The sequence below is a fragment of the Ovis canadensis genome, chromosome 13 (genome assembly GCF_042477335.2).
Source record: "Ovis canadensis isolate MfBH-ARS-UI-01 breed Bighorn chromosome 13, ARS-UI_OviCan_v2, whole genome shotgun sequence".
Classification (NCBI taxonomy): Eukaryota; Metazoa; Chordata; class Mammalia; order Artiodactyla; family Bovidae; genus Ovis; species Ovis canadensis.
Window position 1 is genome coordinate 11255765 of NC_091257.1, and position 19005 is coordinate 11274769.

Below are 19005 nucleotides of genomic sequence, written 5' to 3' on the forward strand. Positions count from 1 at the left end.
TTCCCTCGAGTCTTTCCCACGAGGCTTTCCCACGAGGCTTTCCCACAGGGCTGTCCCACGTGCACACGTGGTGGGAGTCGATCCTCGGCTTGAACGTCAAGGCAGTGCAGGGAAAACAGGTTCCTCTGGAATGGACTGACACATCTGGGGGACTCTTGGAATGGTGGCACGACCCTGGAGTTCCTCTCGCCTTTCCTGTGGAGAGCGCCTCTTCTTGAGATGCGACGTGAACGCCGGGAATTCTTTCCCTACGAAACAGGGAAAGGATCCCTCATCTCGAGCTAGCAGGCGGAAACGGGGCTCCCCTGGATGTGTGCGGGACCCCACGTGCTTCCTCTCGAGTGGAGACGGGTATGTCGGGGAACTTCTTGAGTTGCAGCAAGGGTGTGAAGGACCCTTTGGAAGTTCCAGTGGTTAGACGTGATTAGCCTCGAGAAGCCTCAGCGGAAATGGGCCTCATCTCGCCTGGAGGGCAAAACCTCCTGGATTTTCTCGAGTTGCGGCAGGTGCTCTCGACTTACGACGGGGACCTCAGGGACACGCTCTGGTGGCCTCAGGAAAGGCCAGTCCCCATGCGAGTTCCTGGGGGCCTCTCGGGATTCCTCTCCCGTCGATGCCGGGGCCTAAGACCTTGTGTGGAGTCGGGGCCGGAACCTGAGGATTCCTCTCCAGTGCTGACATGGATCTTGGGGTACTTCTGGAGTCTCCCCAGGGGAGTCAGTCCTCGTCTCGAATGCGGGCATGCACTTGCGTTTCCTCCAGAGCGGTATCAGCAGTGTCACGCAGTCCGCCGCGTGGATCAAAGGATCTATGGTTTTCCCTCGAGTCTTTCCCACGAGGCTTTCCCACGAGGCTTTCCCACAGGGCTGTCCCACGTGCACACGTGGTGGGAGTCGATCCTCGGCTTGAACGTCAAGGCAGTGCAGGGAAAACAGGTTCCTCTGGAATGGAATGACACATCTGGGGGACTCTTGGAATGGTGGCACGACCCTGGAGTTCCTCTCGCCTTTCCTGTGGAGAGCGCCTCTTCTTGAGATGCGACGGGAACGCCGGGAATTCTTTCCCTACGAAACAGGGAAAGGATCCCTCATCTCGAGCTAGGAGGCGGAAACGGGGCTCCCCTGGATGTGTGCGGGACCCCACGTGCTTCCTCTCGAGTGGAGACGGGTATGTCGGGGAACTTCTTGAGTTGCAGCAAGGGTGTGAAGGACCCTTTGGAAGTTCCAGTGGTTAGACGTGATTAGCCTCGAGAAGCCTCAGCGGAAATGGGCCTCATCTCGCCTGGAGGGCAAAACCTCCTGGATTTTCTCGAGTTGCGGCAGGTGCTCTCGACTTACGACGGGGACCTCAGGGACACGCTCTGGTGGCCTCAGGAAAGGCCAGTCCCCATGCGAGTTCCTGGGGGCCTCTCGGGATTCCTCTCCCGTCGATGCCGGGGCCTAAGACCTTGTGTGGAGTCGGGGCCGGAACCTGAGGATTCCTCTCCAGTGCTGACATGGATCTTGGGGTACTTCTGGAGTCTCCCCAGGGGAGTCAGTCCTCGTCTCGAATGCGGGCATGCACTTGCGCTTTCCTCCAGGGCGGTAGCAGCAGTGTCACGCATTCCGCCGCGTGGATCAAAGGATCTATGGTTTTCCCTCGAGTCTTTCCCACGAGTCTTTCCCACGAGGCTTTCCCACAGGGCTGTCCCACGTGCACACGTGGTGGGAGTCGATCCTCGGCTTGAACGTCAAGGCAGTGCAGGGAAAACAGGTTCCTCTGGAATGGACTGACTCATCTGGGGGACTCTGGGAATGGTGGCAAGACCCTGGAGTTCCTCTCGCCTTTCCTGTGGAGAGCGCCTCCTCTTGAGATGCGACGGGAACGCCGGGAATTCTTTCCCTACGAAACAGGGAAAGGATCCCTCATCTCGAGCTAGGAGGCGGAAACGGGGCTCCCCTGGATGTGTGCGGGACCCCACGTGCTTCCTCTCGAGTGGAGACGGGTATGTCGGGGAACTTCTTGAGTTGCAGCAAGGGTGTGAAGGACCCTTTGGAAGTTCCAGTGGTTAGATGTGATTAGCCTCGAGAAGCCTCATCGGAAATGGGCCTCATCTCGCCTGGAGGGCAAAACCTCCTGGATTTTCTCGAGTTGCTGCAGGTGCTCTCGACTTACGAAGGGGACCTCAGGGACCCGCTCTGGTGGCCTCAGGAAAGGCCAGTCCTCATGCGAGTTCCTCGGGGGCCTCTCGGGATTCCTCTCCCGTCGATGCCGGGGCCTAAGACCTTGTGTGGAGTCGGGGCCGGAACCTGAGGATTCCTCTCCAGTGCTGACATGGATCTTGGGGTACTTCTGGAGTCTCCCCAGGGGAGTCAGTCCTCGTCTCGAATGCGGGCATGCACTTGCGCTTTCCTCCAGGGCGGTAGCAGCAGTGTCACGCAGTCCGCCGCGTGGATCAAAGGATCTATGGTTTTCCCTCGAGTCTTTCCCACGAGTCTTTCCCACGAGGCTTTCCCACAGGGCTGTCCCACGTGCACACGTGGTGGGATTCGATCCTCGGCTTGAACGTCAAGGCAGTGCAGGGAAAACAGGTTCCTCTGGAATGGACTGACACATCTGGGAGACTCTTGGAATGGTGGCAAGACCCTGGAGTTCCTCTCGCCTTTCCTGTGGAGAGCGCCTCCTCTTGAGATGCGACGGGAACGCCGGGAATTCTTTCCCTACGAAACAGGGAAAGGATCCCTCATCTCGAGCTAGGAGGCGGAAACGGGGCTCCCCTGGATGTGTGCGGGACCCCACGTGCTTCCTCTCGAGTGGAGACGGGTATGTCGGGGAACTTCTTGAGTTGCAGCAAGGGTGTGAAGGACCCTTTGGAAGTTCCAGTGGTTAGACGTGATTAGCCTCGAGTAGCCTCAGCGGAAATGGGCCTCATCTCGCCTGGAGGGCAAAACCTCCTGGATTTTCTCGAGTTGCGGCAGGTGCTCTCGACTTACGACGGGGACCTCAGGGACCCGCTCTGGTGGCCTCAGGAAAGGTCAGTCCCCATGCGAGTTCCTCGGGGGCCTCTCGGGATTCCTCTCCCGTCGATGCCGGGGCCTAAGACCTTGTGTGGAGTCGGGGCCGGAACCTGAGGATTCCTCTCCAGTGCTGACATGGATCTTGGGGTACTTCTGGAGTCTCCCCAGGGGAGTCAGTCCTCGTCTCGAATGCGGGCATGCACTTGCGCTTTCCTCCAGAGCGGTAGCAGCAGTGTCACGCAATCCGCCGCGTGGATCAAAGGATCTATGGTTTTCCCTCGAGTCTTTCCCACGAGGCTTTCCCACGAGGCTTTCCCACAGGGCTGTCCCACGTGCACACGTGGTGGGAGTCGATCCTCAGCTTGAACGTCAAGGCAGTGCAGGGAAAACAGGTTCCTCTGGAATGGACTGACACATCTGGGGGACTCTTGGAATGGTGGCACGACCCTGGAGTTCCTCTCGCCTTTCCTGTGGAGAGCGCCTCCTCTTGAGATGCGACGGGAACGCCGGGAATTCTTTCCCTACGAAACAGGGAAAGGATCCCTCATCTCGAGCTAGGAGGCGGAAACGGGGCTCCCCTGGATGTGTGCGGGACCCTCGTGCTTCCTCTCGAGTGGAGACGGGTATGTCGGGGAACTTCTTGAGTTGCAGCAAGGGTGTGAAGGACCCTTTGGAAGTTCCAGTGGTTAGAAGTGATTAGCCTCGAGAAGCCTCAGCGGAAATGGGCCTCATCTCGCCTGGAGGGCAAAACCTCCTGGATTTTCTCGAGTTGCGGCAGGTGCTCTCGACTTACGACGGGGACCTCAGGGACCCGCTCTGGTGGCCTCAGGAAAGGCCAGTCCACATGTGTGTTCCTCGGGGGCCTCTCGGGGTTCCTCTCCCGTGGATGCCGGGGCCTAAATCCTTGTGTGGAGTCGGGGCCGGAACCTGAGGATTCCTCTCCAGTGCTGACATGGATCTTGGGGTACTTCTGGAGTCTCCCCAGGGGAGTCAGTCCTCGTCTCGAATGCGGGCATGCACTTGCGCTTTCCTCCAGAGCGGTAGAAGCAGTGTCACGCAGTCCGCCGCGTGGATCAAAATATCTATGGCTTTCCCTCGAGTCTTTCCCACGAGGCTTTCCCATGAGGCTTTCCCACAGGGCTGTCCCACGTGCACACGTGGTGGGAGTCGATCCTCGGCTTGAACGTCAAGGCAGTGCGGGGAAAACAGGTTCCTCTGGAATGGACTGACACATCTGGGGGACTCTTGGAATGGTGGCACGACCCTGGTGTTCCTCTCGCCTTTCCTGTGGAGAGCGCCTCCTCTTGAGATGCGACGGGAACGCCGGGAATTCTTTCCCTACGAAACAGGGAAAGGATCCCTCATCTCGAGCTAGCAGGCGGAAACGGGGCTCCCCTGGATGTGTTCGGGACCCCACGTGCTTCCTCTCGAGTGGAGACGGGTATGTCGCGGAACTGCTTGAGTTGCAGCAAGGGTGTGAAGGACCCTTTGGAAGTTCCAGTGGTTAGATGTGATTAGCCTCGAGAAGCCTCAGCGGAAATGTGCCTCATCTCGCCTGGAGGGCAAAACCTCCTGGATTTTCTCGAGTTGCGGTAGGTGCTCTCGACTTACAACGGGGACCTCAGGGACCCGCTCTGGTGGCCTCAGGAAAGGCCAGTCCCCATGCGAGTTCCTCGGGGGCCTCTCGGGATTCCTCTTCCGTGGATGCCGGGGCCTAAGACCTTGTGTGGAGTCGGGGCCGAAACCTGAGGATTCCTCTCCAGTGCTGACATGGATCTTGGGGTACTTCTGGAGTCTCCCCACTGGAGTCAGTCCTCGTCTCGAATGCGGGCATGCACTTGCGCTTTCCTCCAGAGCGGTAGCAGCAGTGTCACGCAGTCCGCCGCGTGGATCAAAGGATCTATGGTTTTCCCTCGAGTCTTTCCCACGAGGCTTTCCCACGAGGCTTTCCCACAGGGATGTCCCACGTGCACACGTGGTGGGAGTCCATCCTCGGCTTGAACGTCAAGGCAGTCCAGGGAAAACAGGTTCCTCTGGAATGGACTGACCCATCTGGGGGACTCTTGGAATGGTGGCACGACCCTGGTGTTCCTCTCACCTTCCTGTGGAGAGCGCCTCCTCTTGAGATGCGACGGGAACGCCGGGAATTCTTTCCCTACGAAACAGGGAAAGGATCCCTCATCTCGAGCTAGGAGGCGGAAATCGGGCTCCCCTGGATGTGTGCGGGACCCCACGTGCTTCCTCTCGAGTGGAGACGGTTATGTCGTGGAACTTCTTGAGTTGCAGCAAGGGTGTGAAGGACCCTTTGGAAGTTCCAGTGGTTAGATGTGATTAGCCTCGAGAAGCCTCAGCGGAAAAGGGCATCATCTCGCCTGGAGGGCAAAACCTCCTGGATTTTCTCGAGTTGCGGCAGGTGCTCTCGACTTACGACGGGGACCTCAGGGACCCGCTCTGGTGGCCTCAGGAAAGGCCAGTCCCCATGTGAGTTCCTCGGGGGCCTCTCGGGATTCCTCTCCCGTCGATGCCGGGGCCTAAGACCTTGTGTGGAGTCGGGGCCGGAACCTGAGGATTCCTCTCCAGTGCTGACATGGATCTTGGGGTACTTCTGGAGTCTCCCCAGGGGAGTCAGTCCTCGTCTCGAATGCGGGCATGCACTTGCGCTTTCCTCCAGAGCGGTGGCAGCAGTGTCACGCAGTCCGCCGCGTGGATCAAAAGATCTATGGTTTTCCCTCGAGTCTTTCCACGAGGCTTTCCCACGAGGCTTTCCCACAGGGCTGTCCCACGTGCACACGTGGAGGGAGTCGATCCTCGGCTTGAACGTCAAGGCAGTGCAGGGAAAAAAATTTCCTCTGGAATGGACTGACACATCTGGGGGTCTCTTGGAATGGTGGCACGACCCTGGAGTTCCTCTCCCCTTTCCTGTGGAGAGCGCCTCCTCTTGAGATGCGACGGGAACGCCGGGAATTCTTTCCCTACGAAACAGGGAAAGGATCCCTCATCTCGAGCTAGGAGGCGGAAACGGGGCTCCCCTGGATGTGTGCGGGACCCTCGTGCTTCCTCTCTAGTGGAGACGGGTATGTCGGGGAACTTCTTGAGTTGCAGCAAGGGTGTGAAGGACCATTTGAAAGTTCCAGTGGTTAGATGTGATTAGCCTCGAGAAGCCACAGCGGAATTGGGCCTCATCTCGGCTGGAGGGCAAATCCTCCTGGATTTTCTCGAGTTGCGGCAGGTGCTCTCGACTTACGACTGGGACCTCAGGGACCCGCTCTGGTGGCCTCAGGAAAGCCCAGTCCCCATGCGAGTTCCTCGGGGGCCTCTCGGGATTCCTCTCCCGTGGATGCCCGTGCCTAAGACCTTGTGTGGAGTCGGGGCCGGAACCTGAGGATTCCTCTCCAGTGCTGACATGGATCTTGGGGTACTTCTGGAGTCTCCCCAGGGGAGTCAGTCCCCGTCTCGAATGCAGGCATGCACTTGCGCTTTCCTCCAGAGCGGTAGCAGCAGTGTCACGCAGTCCGTCGCGTGGATCAAAGGATCTATGGTTTTCCCTCGAGTCTTTCCCACGAGGCTTTCCCACGAGGCTTTCCCACAGGGATGTCCCACGTGCACACGTGGTGGGAGTCCATCCTCGGCTTGAACGTCAAGGCAGTCCAGGGAAAACAGGTTCCTCTGGAATGGACTGACCCATCTGGGGGACTCTTGGAATGGTGGCACGACCCTGGTGTTCCTCTCACCTTCCTGTGGAGAGCGCCTCCTCTTGAGATGCGACGGGAACGCCGGGAATTCTTTCCCTATGAAACAGGGAAAGGATCCCTCATCTCGATCTAGGAGGCGGAAACGGGGCTCCCCTGGATGTGTGCGGGACCCCACGTGCTTCCTCTCGAGTGGAGACGGTTATGTCGTGGAACTTCTTGAGTTGCAGCAAGGGTGTGAAGGACCCTTTGGAAGTTCCAGTGGTTAGATGTGATTAGCCTCGAGAAGCCTCAGCGGAAAAGGGCCTCATCTCGCCTGGAGGGCAAAACCTCCTGGATTTTCTCGAGTTGCGGCAGGTGCTCTCGACTTACGACGGGGACCTCAGGGACCCGCTCTGGTGGCCTCAGGAAAGGCCAGTCCCCATGTGAGTTCCTCGGGGGCCTCTCGGGATTCCTCTCCCGTCGATGCCGGGGCCTAAGACCTTGTGTGGAGTCGGGGCCGGAACCTGAGGATTCCTCTCCAGTGCTGACATGGATCTTGGGGTACTTCTGGAGTCTCCCCAGGGGAGTCAGTCCTCGTCTCGAATGCGGGCATGCACTTGCGCTTTCCTCCAGAGCGGTGGCAGCAGTGTCACGCAGTCCGCCGCGTGGATCAAAAGATCTATGGTTTTCCCTCGAGTCTTTCCACGAGGCTTTCCCACGAGGCTTTCCCACAGGGCTGTCCCACGTGCACACGTGGAGGGAGTCGATCCTCGGCTTGAACGTCAAGGCAGTGCAGGGAAAAAAATTTCCTCTGGAATGGACTGACACATCTGGGGGTCTCTTGGAATGGTGGCACGACCCTGGAGTTCCTCTCCCCTTTCCTGTGGAGAGCGCCTCCTCTTGAGATGCGACGGGAACGCCGGGAATTCTTTCCCTACGAAACAGGGAAAGGATCCCTCATCTCGAGCTAGGAGGTGGAAACGGGGCTCCCCTGGATGTGTGCGGGACCCTCGTGCTTCCTCTCTAGTGGAGACGGGTATGTCGGGGAACTTCTTGAGTTGCAGCAAGGGTGTGAAGGACCATTTGAAAGTTCCAGTGGTTAGATGTGATTAGCCTCGAGAAGCCACAGCGGAATTGGGCCTCATCTCGGCTGGAGGGCAAATCCTCCTGGATTTTCTCGAGTTGCGGCAGGTGCTCTCGACTTACGACTGGGACCTCAGGGACCCGCTCTGGTGGCCTCAGGAAAGCCCAGTCCCCATGCGAGTTCCTCGGGGGCCTCTCGGGATTCCTCTCCCGTGGATGCCCGTGCCTAAGACCTTGTGTGGAGTCGGGGCCGGAACCTGAGGATTCCTCTCCAGTGCTGACATGGATCTTGGGGTACTTCTGGAGTCTCCCCAGGGGAGTCAGTCCCCGTCTCGAATGCAGGCATGCACTTGCGCTTTCCTCCAGAGCGGTAGCAGCAGTGTCACGCAGTCCGTCGCGTGGATCAAAGGATCTATGGTTTTCCCTCGAGTCTTTCCCACGAGGCTTTCCCACGAGGCTTTCCCACAGGGATGTCCCACGTGCACACGTGGTGGGAGTCCATCCTCGGCTTGAACGTCAAGGCAGTCCAGGGAAAACAGGTTCCTCTGGAATGGACTGACCCATCTGGGGGACTCTTGGAATGGTGGCACGACCCTGGTGTTCCTCTCACCTTCCTGTGGTGAGCGCCTCCTCTTGAGATGCGACGGGAACGCCGGGAATTCTTTCCCTACGAAACAGGGAAAGGATCCCTCATCTCGAGCTAGGAGGCGGAAACGGGGCTCCCCTGGATGTGTGCGGGACCCTCGTGCTTCCTCTCGAGTGGAGACGGGTAGGTCGCGGAACTGCTTGAGTTGCAGCAAGGGTGTGAAGGACCCTTTGGAAGTTCCAATGGTTAGATGTGATTAGCCTCGAGAAGCCTCAGCGGAAATGGGCCTCATCTCGCCTGGAGGGCAAAACCTACTGGATTTTCTCGAGTTGCGGCAGGTGCTCTCGACTTACGACGGGGACCTCAGGGACCCGCTCTGGTGGCCTCACGAAAGGCCAGTCCCCATGCGAGTTCCTCGGGGGCCTCTCGGGATTCCTCTCTGGTCGATGCCGGGGCCTAAGACCTTGTGTGGAGTCGGGGCCGGAACCTGAGGATTCCTCTCCAGTGCTGACATGGATCTTGGGGTACTTCTGGAGTCTCCCCAGGGGAGTCAGTCCTCGTCTCGAATGCGGGCATGCACTTGCGCTTTCCTCCAGGGCGGTAGCAGCAGTGTCACGCAGTCCGCCGCGAGGATCAAAGGATCTATGGTTTTCCCTCGAGTCTGTCCCACGAGGCTTTCCCACGAGGCTTTCCCACAGGGCTGTCCCACGTGCACACGTGGTGGGAGTCGATCCTCGGCTTGAACGTCAAGGCAGTGCAGGGAAAACAGGTTCCTCTGGAATGGACTGACACATCTGGGGGACTCTTGGAATGGTGGCACGACCCTGGAGTTCCTCTCGCCTTTCCAGTGGAGAGCGCCTCCTCTTGAGATGTGACGGGAACCCCGGGAATTCTTTCCCTACGAAACAGGGAAAGGATCCCTCATCTCGAGCTAGGAGGCGGAAACGGGGCTCCCCTGGATGTGTGCGGGACCCCACGTGCTTCCTCTCGAGTGGAGACGGGTATGTCGGGGAAATTCTTGAGTTGCACCAAGGGTGTGAAGGACAATTTGGAAGTTCCAGTGGTTAGACGTGATTAGCCTCGAGAAGCCTCAGCGGAAATGTGCCTCATCTCGTCTGGAGGGCAAAACCTCCTGGATTTTCTCGAGTTGCGGCAGGTGCTCTCGACTTACGACAGGGACCTCAGGGACCCGCTCTGGTGGCCTCAGGAAAGGCCAGTCCCCATGCGAGTTGCTCGGGAACCTCTCGGGATTCCTCTCCCGTCGATGCCGGGGCCTAAGACCTTGTGTGGAGTCGGGGCCGGAACCTGAGGATTCCTCTCCAGTGCTGACATGGATCTTGGGGTACTTCTGGAGTCTCCCTAGGGGAGTCAGTCCTCGTCTCGAATGCGGGCATGCACTTGCGCTTTCCTCCAGAGCGGTAGCAGCAGTGTCACGGAATCCGCCGCGTGGATCAAAGGATCTATGGTTTTCCCTCGAGTCTTTCCCACGAGGCTTTCCCACGAGGCTTTCCCACAGGGCTGTCCCACGTGCACACGTGGTGGGAGTCGATCCTCAGCTTGAACGTCAAGGCAGTGCAGGGAAAACAGGTTCCTCTGGAATGGGCTGACACATCTGGGGGACTCTTGGAATGGTGGCACGACCCTGGAGTTCCTCTCGCCTTTCCTGTGGAGAGCGCCTCCTCTTGAGATGCGACGGGAACGCCGGGAATTCTTTCACTACGAAACAGGGAAAGGATCCCTCATCTCGAGCTAGGAGGCGGAAACGGGGCTCCCCTGGATGTGTGCGGGACCCTCGTGCTTCCTCTCGTGTGGAGACGGGTATGTCGGGGAACATCTTGAGCTGCAGCAAGGGTGAGAAGGACCCTTTGGATGTTCCAGTGGTTAGATGTGATTAGCCTCGAGAAGCCTCATCGGAAATGGGCCTCATCTCGCCTGGAGGGCAAAACCTCCTGGATTTTCTCGAGTTGCTGCAGGTGCTCTCGACTTACGAAGGGGACCTCAGGGACCCGCTCTGGTGGCCTCAGGAAAGGCCAGTCCTCATGCGAGTTCCTCGGGGGCCTCTCGGGATTCCTCTCCCGTCGATGCCGGGGCCTAAGACCTTGTGTGGAGTCGGGGCCGGAACCTGAGGATTCCTCTCCAGTGCTGACATGGATCTTGGGGTACTTCTGGAGTCTCCCCAGGGGAGTCAGTCCTCGTCTCGAATGCGGGCATGCACTTGCGCTTTCCTCCAGGGCGGTAGCAGCAGTGTCACGCAGTCCGCCGCGTGGATCAAAGGATCTATGGTTTTCCCTCGAGTCTTTCCCACGAGTCTTTCCCACGAGGCTTTCCCACAGGGCTGTCCCACGTGCACACGTGGTGGGATTCGATCCTCGGCTTGAACGTCAAGGCAGTGCAGGGAAAACAGGTTCCTCTGGAATGGACTGACACATCTGGGAGACTCTTGGAATGGTGGCAAGACCCTGGAGTTCCTCTCGCCTTTCCTGTGGAGAGCGCCTCCTTTTGAGATGCGACGGGAACGCCGGGAATTCTTTCCCTATGAAACAGGGAAAGGATCCCTCATCTCGAGCTCGGAGGCGGAAACGGGGCTCCCCTGGATGTGTGCGGGACCCCACGTGCTTCCTCTCGAGTGGAGACGGGTATGTCGGGGAACTTCTTGAGTTGCAGCAAGGGTGTGAAGGACCCTTTGGAAGTTCCAGTGGTTAGACGTGATTAGCCTCGAGTAGCCTCAGCGGAAATGGGCCTCATCTCGCCTGGAGGGCAAAACCTCCTGGATTTTCTCGAGTTGCGGCAGGTGCTCTCGACTTACGACGGGGACCTCAGGGACCCGCTCTGGTGGCCTCAGGAAAGGTCAGTCCCCATGCGAGTTCCTCGGGGCCTCTCGGGATTCCTCTCCCGTCGATGCCGGGGCCTAAGACCTTGTGTGGAGTCGGGGCCGGAACCTGAGGATTCCTCTCCAGTGCTGACATGGATCTTGGGGTACTTCTGGAGTCTCCCCAGGGGAGTCAGTCCTCGTCTCGAATGCGGGCATGCACTTGCGCTTTCCTCCAGAGCGGTAGCAGCAGTGTCACGCAATCCGCCGCGTGGATCAAAGGATCTATGGTTTTCCCTCGAGTCTTTCCCATGAGGCTTTCCCACGAGGCTTTCCCACAGGGCTGTCCCACGTGCACACGTGGTGGGAGTCGATCCTCAGCTTGAAAGTCAAGGCAGTGCAGGGAAAACAGGTTCCTCTGGAATGGACTGACACATCTGGGGGACTCTTGGAATGGTGGCACGACCCTGGAGTTCCTCTCGCCTTTCCTGTGGAGAGCGCCTCCTCTTGAGATGCGACGGGAACGCCGGGAATTCTTTCCCTACGAAACAGGGAAAGGATCCCTCATCTCGAGCTAGGAGGCGGAAACGGGGCTCCCCTGGATGTGTGCGGGACCCTCGTGCTTCCTCTCGAGTGGAGACGGGTATGTCGGGGAACTTCTTGAGTTGCAGCAAGGGTGTGAAGGACCCTTTGGAAGTTCCAGTGGTTAGAAGTGATTAGCCTCGAGAAGCCTCAGCGGAAATGGGCCTCATCTCGCCTGGAGGGCAAAACCTCCTGGATTTTCTCGAGTTGCGGCAGGTGCTCTCGACTTACGACGGGGACCTCAGGGACCCGCTCTGGTGGCCTCAGGAAAGGCCAGTCCCCATGCGAGTTCCTCGGGGGCCTCTCGGGATTCCTCTCCCGTCGATGCCGGGGCCTAAGACCTTGTGTGGAGTCGGGGCCGGAACCTGAGGATTCCTCTCCAGTGCTGACATGGATCTTGGGGTACTTCTGGAGTCTCCCCAGGGGAGTCAGTCCTCGTCTCGAATGCGGGCATGCACTTGCGCTTTCCTCCAGAGCGGTAGCAGCAGTGTCACGCAGTCCGCCGCGTGGATCAAAGGATCTATGGTTTTCCCTCGAGTCTTTCCCACGAGGCTTTCCCACGAGGCTTTCCCACAGGGCTGTCCCACGTGCACACGTGGTGGGAGTCGATCCTCGGCTTGAACGTCAAGGCAGTGCAGGGAAAACAGGTTCCTCTGGAATGGACTGACACATCTGGGGGACTCTTGGAATGGTGGCACGACCCTGGAGTTCCTCTCGCCTTTCCTGTGGAGAGCGCCTCTTCTTGAGATGCGACGTGAACGCCGGGAATTCTTTCCCTACGAAACAGGGAAAGGATCCCTCATCTCGAGCTAGCAGGCGGAAACGGGGCTCCCCTGGATGTGTGCGGGACCCCACGTGCTTCCTCTCGAGTGGAGACGGGTATGTCGGGGAACTTCTTGAGTTGCAGCAAGGGTGTGAAGGACCCTTTGGAAGTTCCAGTGGTTAGACGTGATTAGCCTCGAGAAGCCTCAGCGGAAATGGGCCTCATCTCGCCTGGAGGGCAAAACCTCCTGGATTTTCTCGAGTTGCGGCAGGTGCTCTCGACTTACGACGGGGACCTCAGGGACACGCTCTGGTGGCCTCAGGAAAGGCCAGTCCCCATGCGAGTTCCTGGGGGCCTCTCGGGATTCCTCTCCCGTCGATGCCGGGGCCTAAGACCTTGTGTGGAGTCGGGGCCGGAACCTGAGGATTCCTCTCCAGTGCTGACATGGATCTTGGGGTACTTCTGGAGTCTCCCCAGGGGAGTCAGTCCTCGTCTCGAATGCGGGCATGCACTTGCGTTTCCTCCAGAGCGGTATCAGCAGTGTCACGCAGTCCGCCGCGTGGATCAAAGGATCTATGGTTTTCCCTCGAGTCTTTCCCACGAGGCTTTCCCACGAGGCTTTCCCACAGGGCTGTCCCACGTGCACACGTGGTGGGAGTCGATCCTCGGCTTGAACGTCAAGGCAGTGCAGGGAAAACAGGTTCCTCTGGAATGGAATGACACATCTGGGGGACTCTTGGAATGGTGGCACGACCCTGGAGTTCCTCTCGCCTTTCCTGTGGAGAGCGCCTCTTCTTGAGATGCGACGGGAACGCCGGGAATTCTTTCCCTACGAAACAGGGAAAGGATCCCTCATCTCGAGCTAGCAGGCGGAAACGGGGCTCCCCTGGATGTGTGCGGGACCCCACGTGCTTCCTCTCGAGTGGAGACGGGTATGTCGGGGAACTTCTTGAGTTGCAGCAAGGGTGTGAAGGACCCTTTGGAAGTTCCAGTGGTTAGACGTGATTAGCCTCGAGAAGCCTCAGCGGAAATGGGCCTCATCTCGCCTGGAGGGCAAAACCTCCTGGATTTTCTCGAGTTGCGGCAGGTGCTCTCGACTTACGACGGGGACCTCAGGGACACGCTCTGGTGGCCTCAGGAAAGGCCAGTCCCCATGCGAGTTCCTGGGGGCCTCTCGGGATTCCTCTCCCGTCGATGCCGGGGCCTAAGACCTTGTGTGGAGTCGGGGCCGGAACCTGAGGATTCCTCTCCAGTGCTGACATGGATCTTGGGGTACTTCTGGAGTCTCCCCAGGGGAGTCAGTCCTCGTCTCGAATGCGGGCATGCACTTGCGCTTTCCTCCAGGGCGGTAGCAGCAGTGTCACGCATTCCGCCGCGTGGATCAAAGGATCTATGGTTTTCCCTCGAGTCTTTCCCACGAGTCTTTCCCACGAGGCTTTCCCACAGGGCTGTCCCACGTGCACACGTGGTGGGAGTCGATCCTCGGCTTGAACGTCAAGGCAGTGCAGGGAAAACAGGTTCCTCTGGAATGGACTGACTCATCTGGGGGACTCTGGGAATGGTGGCAAGACCCTGGAGTTCCTCTCGCCTTTCCTGTGGAGAGCGCCTCCTCTTGAGATGCGACGGGAACGCCGGGAATTCTTTCCCTACGAAACAGGGAAAGGATCCCTCATCTCGAGCTAGGAGGCGGAAACGGGGCTCCCCTGGATGTGTGCGGGACCCCACGTGCTTCCTCTCGAGTGGAGACGGGTATGTCGGGGAACTTCTTGAGTTGCAGCAAGGGTGTGAAGGACCCTTTGGAAGTTCCAGTGGTTAGATGTGATTAGCCTCGAGAAGCCTCATCGGAAATGGGCCTCATCTCGCCTGGAGGGCAAAACCTCCTGGATTTTCTCGAGTTGCTGCAGGTGCTCTCGACTTACGAAGGGGACCTCAGGGACCCGCTCTGGTGGCCTCAGGAAAGGCCAGTCCTCATGCGAGTTCCTCGGGGGCCTCTCGGGATTCCTCTCCCGTCGATGCCGGGGCCTAAGACCTTGTGTGGAGTCGGGGCCGGAACCTGAGGATTCCTCTCCAGTGCTGACATGGATCTTGGGGTACTTCTGGAGTCTCCCCAGGGGAGTCAGTCCTCGTCTCGAATGCGGGCATGCACTTGCGCTTTCCTCCAGGGCGGTAGCAGCAGTGTCACGCAGTCCGCCGCGTGGATCAAAGGATCTATGGTTTTCCCTCGAGTCTTTCCCACGAGTCTTTCCCACGAGGCTTTCCCACAGGGCTGTCCCACGTGCACACGTGGTGGGATTCGATCCTCGGCTTGAACGTCAAGGCAGTGCAGGGAAAACAGGTTCCTCTGGAATGGACTGACACATCTGGGAGACTCTTGGAATGGTGGCAAGACCCTGGAGTTCCTCTCGCCTTTCCTGTGGAGAGCGCCTCCTCTTGAGATGCGACGGGAACGCCGGGAATTCTTTCCCTACGAAACAGGGAAAGGATCCCTCATCTCGAGCTAGGAGGCGGAAACGGGGCTCCCCTGGATGTGTGCGGGACCCCACGTGCTTCCTCTCGAGTGGAGACGGGTATGTCGGGGAACTTCTTGAGTTGCAGCAAGGGTGTGAAGGACCCTTTGGAAGTTCCAGTGGTTAGACGTGATTAGCCTCGAGTAGCCTCAGCGGAAATGGGCCTCATCTCGCCTGGAGGGCAAAACCTCCTGGATTTTCTCGAGTTGCGGCAGGTGCTCTCGACTTACGACGGGGACCTCAGGGACCCGCTCTGGTGGCCTCAGGAAAGGTCAGTCCCCATGCGAGTTCCTCGGGGGCCTCTCGGGATTCCTCTCCCGTCGATGCCGGGGCCTAAGACCTTGTGTGGAGTCGGGGCCGGAACCTGAGGATTCCTCTCCAGTGCTGACATGGATCTTGGGGTACTTCTGGAGTCTCCCCAGGGGAGTCAGTCCTCGTCTCGAATGCGGGCATGCACTTGCGCTTTCCTCCAGAGCGGTAGCAGCAGTGTCACGCAATCCGCCGCGTGGATCAAAGGATCTATGGTTTTCCCTCGAGTCTTTCCCACGAGGCTTTCCCACGAGGCTTTCCCACAGGGCTGTCCCACGTGCACACGTGGTGGGAGTCGATCCTCAGCTTGAACGTCAAGGCAGTGCAGGGAAAACAGGTTCCTCTGGAATGGACTGACACATCTGGGGGACTCTTGGAATGGTGGCACGACCCTGGAGTTCCTCTCGCCTTTCCTGTGGAGAGCGCCTCCTCTTGAGATGCGACGGGAACGCCGGGAATTCTTTCCCTACGAAACAGGGAAAGGATCCCTCATCTCGAGCTAGGAGGCGGAAACGGGGCTCCCCTGGATGTGTGCGGGACCCTCGTGCTTCCTCTCGAGTGGAGACGGGTATGTCGGGGAACTTCTTGAGTTGCAGCAAGGGTGTGAAGGACCCTTTGGAAGTTCCAGTGGTTAGAAGTGATTAGCCTCGAGAAGCCTCAGCGGAAATGGGCCTCATCTCGCCTGGAGGGCAAAACCTCCTGGATTTTCTCGAGTTGCGGCAGGTGCTCTCGACTTACGACGGGGACCTCAGGGACCCGCTCTGGTGGCCTCAGGAAAGGCCAGTCCCCATGCGAGTTCCTCGGGGGCCTCTCGGGATTCCTCTCCCGTCGATGCCGGGGCCTAAGACCTTGTGTGGAGTCGGGGCCGGAACCTGAGGATTCCTCTCCAGTGCTGACATGGATCTTGGGGTACTTCTGGAGTCTCCCCAGGGGAGTCAGTCCTCGTCTCGAATGCGGGCATGCACTTGCGCTTACCTCCAGAGCGGTAGCAGCCGTGTCACGCAGTCCACCGCGTGGATCAAAGGATTTATGGTTTTCCCTCGAGTCTTTCCCACGAGGCTTTCCCACGAGGCTTTCCCACAGGGCTGTCCCACGTGCACACGTGGTGGGAGTCGATCCTCGGCTTGAACGTCAAGGCAGTGCAGGGAAAACAGGTTCCTCTGGAATGGACTGACACATCTGGGGGACTCTTGGAATGGTGGCACGACCCTGGAGTTCCTCTCGCCATTCCTGTGGAGAGCGCCTCCTCTTGAGATGCGACGGGAACGCCGGGAATTCTTTCCCTACAAAACAGGGAAAGGATCCCTCATCTCGAGCTAGGAGGCGGAAACGGGGCTCCCCTGGATGTGTGCGGGACCCCACGTGTTTCCTCTCGAGTGGAGACGGGTATGTCGGGGAACTTCTTGAGTTGCAGCAAGGGTGTGAAGGACCCTTTGGAAGTTCCAGTGGTTAGATGTGATTAGCCTCCAGAAGCCTCAGCGGAAATGGGCCTCATCTCGCCTGGAGGGCAAAACCTCCTGGATTTTCTCGAGTTGCGGCAGGTGCTCTCGACTTACGACGGGGACCTCAGGGACCCGCTCTGGTGGCCTCAGGAAAGGCCAGTCCCCATGCGAGTTCCTCGGGGGCCTCTCGGGATTCCTCTCCCGTCGATGCCGGGGCCTAAGACCTTGTGTGGATTCGGGGCGAGAACCTGAGGATTCCTCTCCAGTGCTGACATGGATCTTGGGGTACTTCTGGAGTCTCCCCAGGGGAGTCAGTCCTCGTCTCGAATGCGGGCATGCACTTGCGCTTTCCTCCAGAGCGGTAGCAGCAGTGTCACGCAGTCCACCGCGTGGATCAAAGGATCTATGGTTTTCCCTCGAGTCTTTCCCACGAGGCTTTCCCACGAGGCTTTCCCACAGGGCTGTCCCACGTGCACACGTGGTGGGAGTCGATCCTCGGCTTGAACGTCAAGGCAGTGCAGGGAAAACAGGTTCCTCTGGAATGGACTGACACATCTGGGGGACTCTTGGAATGGTGGCACGACCCTGGAGTTCCTCTCGCCTTTCCTGTGGAGAGCGCCTCTTCTTGAGATGCGACGTGAACGCCGGGAATTCTTTCCCTACGAAACAGGGAAAGGATCCCTCATCTCGAGCTAGCAGGCGGAAACGGGGCTCCCCTGGATGTGTGCGGGACCCCACGTGCTTCCTCTCGAGTGGAGACGGGTATGTCGGGGAACTTCTTGAGTTGCAGCAAAGGTGTGACGGACCCTTTGGAAGTTCCAGTGGTTAGATGTGATTAGCCTCGAGAAGCCTCAGCGGAAATGGGCCTCATCTCGCCTGGAGGGCAAAACCTCCTGGATTTTCTCGGGTTGCGGCAGGTGCTCTCGACTTACGACGGGGACCTCAGGGACCCGCTCTGGTGGCCTCAGGAAAGGCCAGTCCCCATGCGAGTTCCTCGGGGGCCTCTCGGGATTCCTCTCCCGTCGATGCCGGGGCCTAAGACCTTGTGTGGAGTCGGGGCCGGAACCTGAGGATTCCTCTCCAGTGCTGACATGGATCTTGGGGTACTTCTGGAGTCTCCCCAGGGGAGTCAGTCCTCGTCTCGAATGCGGGCATGCACTTGTGCTTTCCTCCAGAGCGGTAGCAGCAGTGTCACGCAGTCCGCCGCGTGGATCAAAGGATCTATGGTTTTCCCTCGAGTCTTTCCCACGAGGCTTTCCCACGAGGCTTTCCCACAAAGCTGTCACACGTGCACACGTGGTGAGAGTCGATCCTCGGCTTGAACGTCAAGGCAGTACAGGGAAAAGAGGTTCCTCTGGAATAGACTGACACATCTGGGGTCTCTTGGAATGGTGGCACGACCCTGGAGTTCCTCTCGCCTTTCCTGTGGAGAGCGCCTCCTCTTGAGATGCGACGGGAACGCCGGGAATTCTTTCCCTACGAAACAGGGAAAGGATCCCTCATTTCGAACTACGAGGCGGAAACGGGGCTCCTCTGGATGTGTGCGGGACTCTCGTGCTTCCTCTCGAGTTTAGACGGCTATGTCGGGGAACTTCTTGAGTTGCAGCAAGGGTGTGAAGGACCCTTTGGAAGTTCCAGTGGTTAGATGTGATTAGCCTCGAGAAGCCTCAGCGGAAATGGCCCTCATCTCGCCTGGAGGGCAAAACCTCCTGGATTTTCTCGAGTTGCGGCAGGTGCTCTCGACTTGCGACGGGGACGTCAGGGACCCGCTCTGGTGGCCTCAGGAAAGGCCAGTCCCCATGCGAGTTCCTCGGGGGCCTCTTGGGATTCCTCTCCAGTCGATCCCGGGGCCTAAGTCCTTGTGTGGATTCGGGGCCGGAACCTGAGGATTCCTCTCCAGTGCTGACATGGATCTTGGGGTACTTCTGGAGTCTCCCCAGGGGAGTCAGTCCTCGTCTCGAATGCGGGAATGCACTTGTGCTATCCTCCAGAGCGGTAGAAGCAGTGTCACGAATTCCGCCGCATGGATCAAAGGATCTATGATTTTCCCTCGAGTCTTTCCCACGAGGCTGTCCCAGGAGGCTTTCCCACAGGGCTGTTCCACGTGCACACGTGGTGGGAGTCGATCCTCGGCTTGAACGTCAAGGCAGTTCAGGGAAAACAGGTTCCTCTGGAATGGACTGACACATCTGGGGGACTCTTGGAATGCTGGCACGACCCTGGAGTTCCTCTCGCCTTTCCTGTGGAGAGCGCCTCC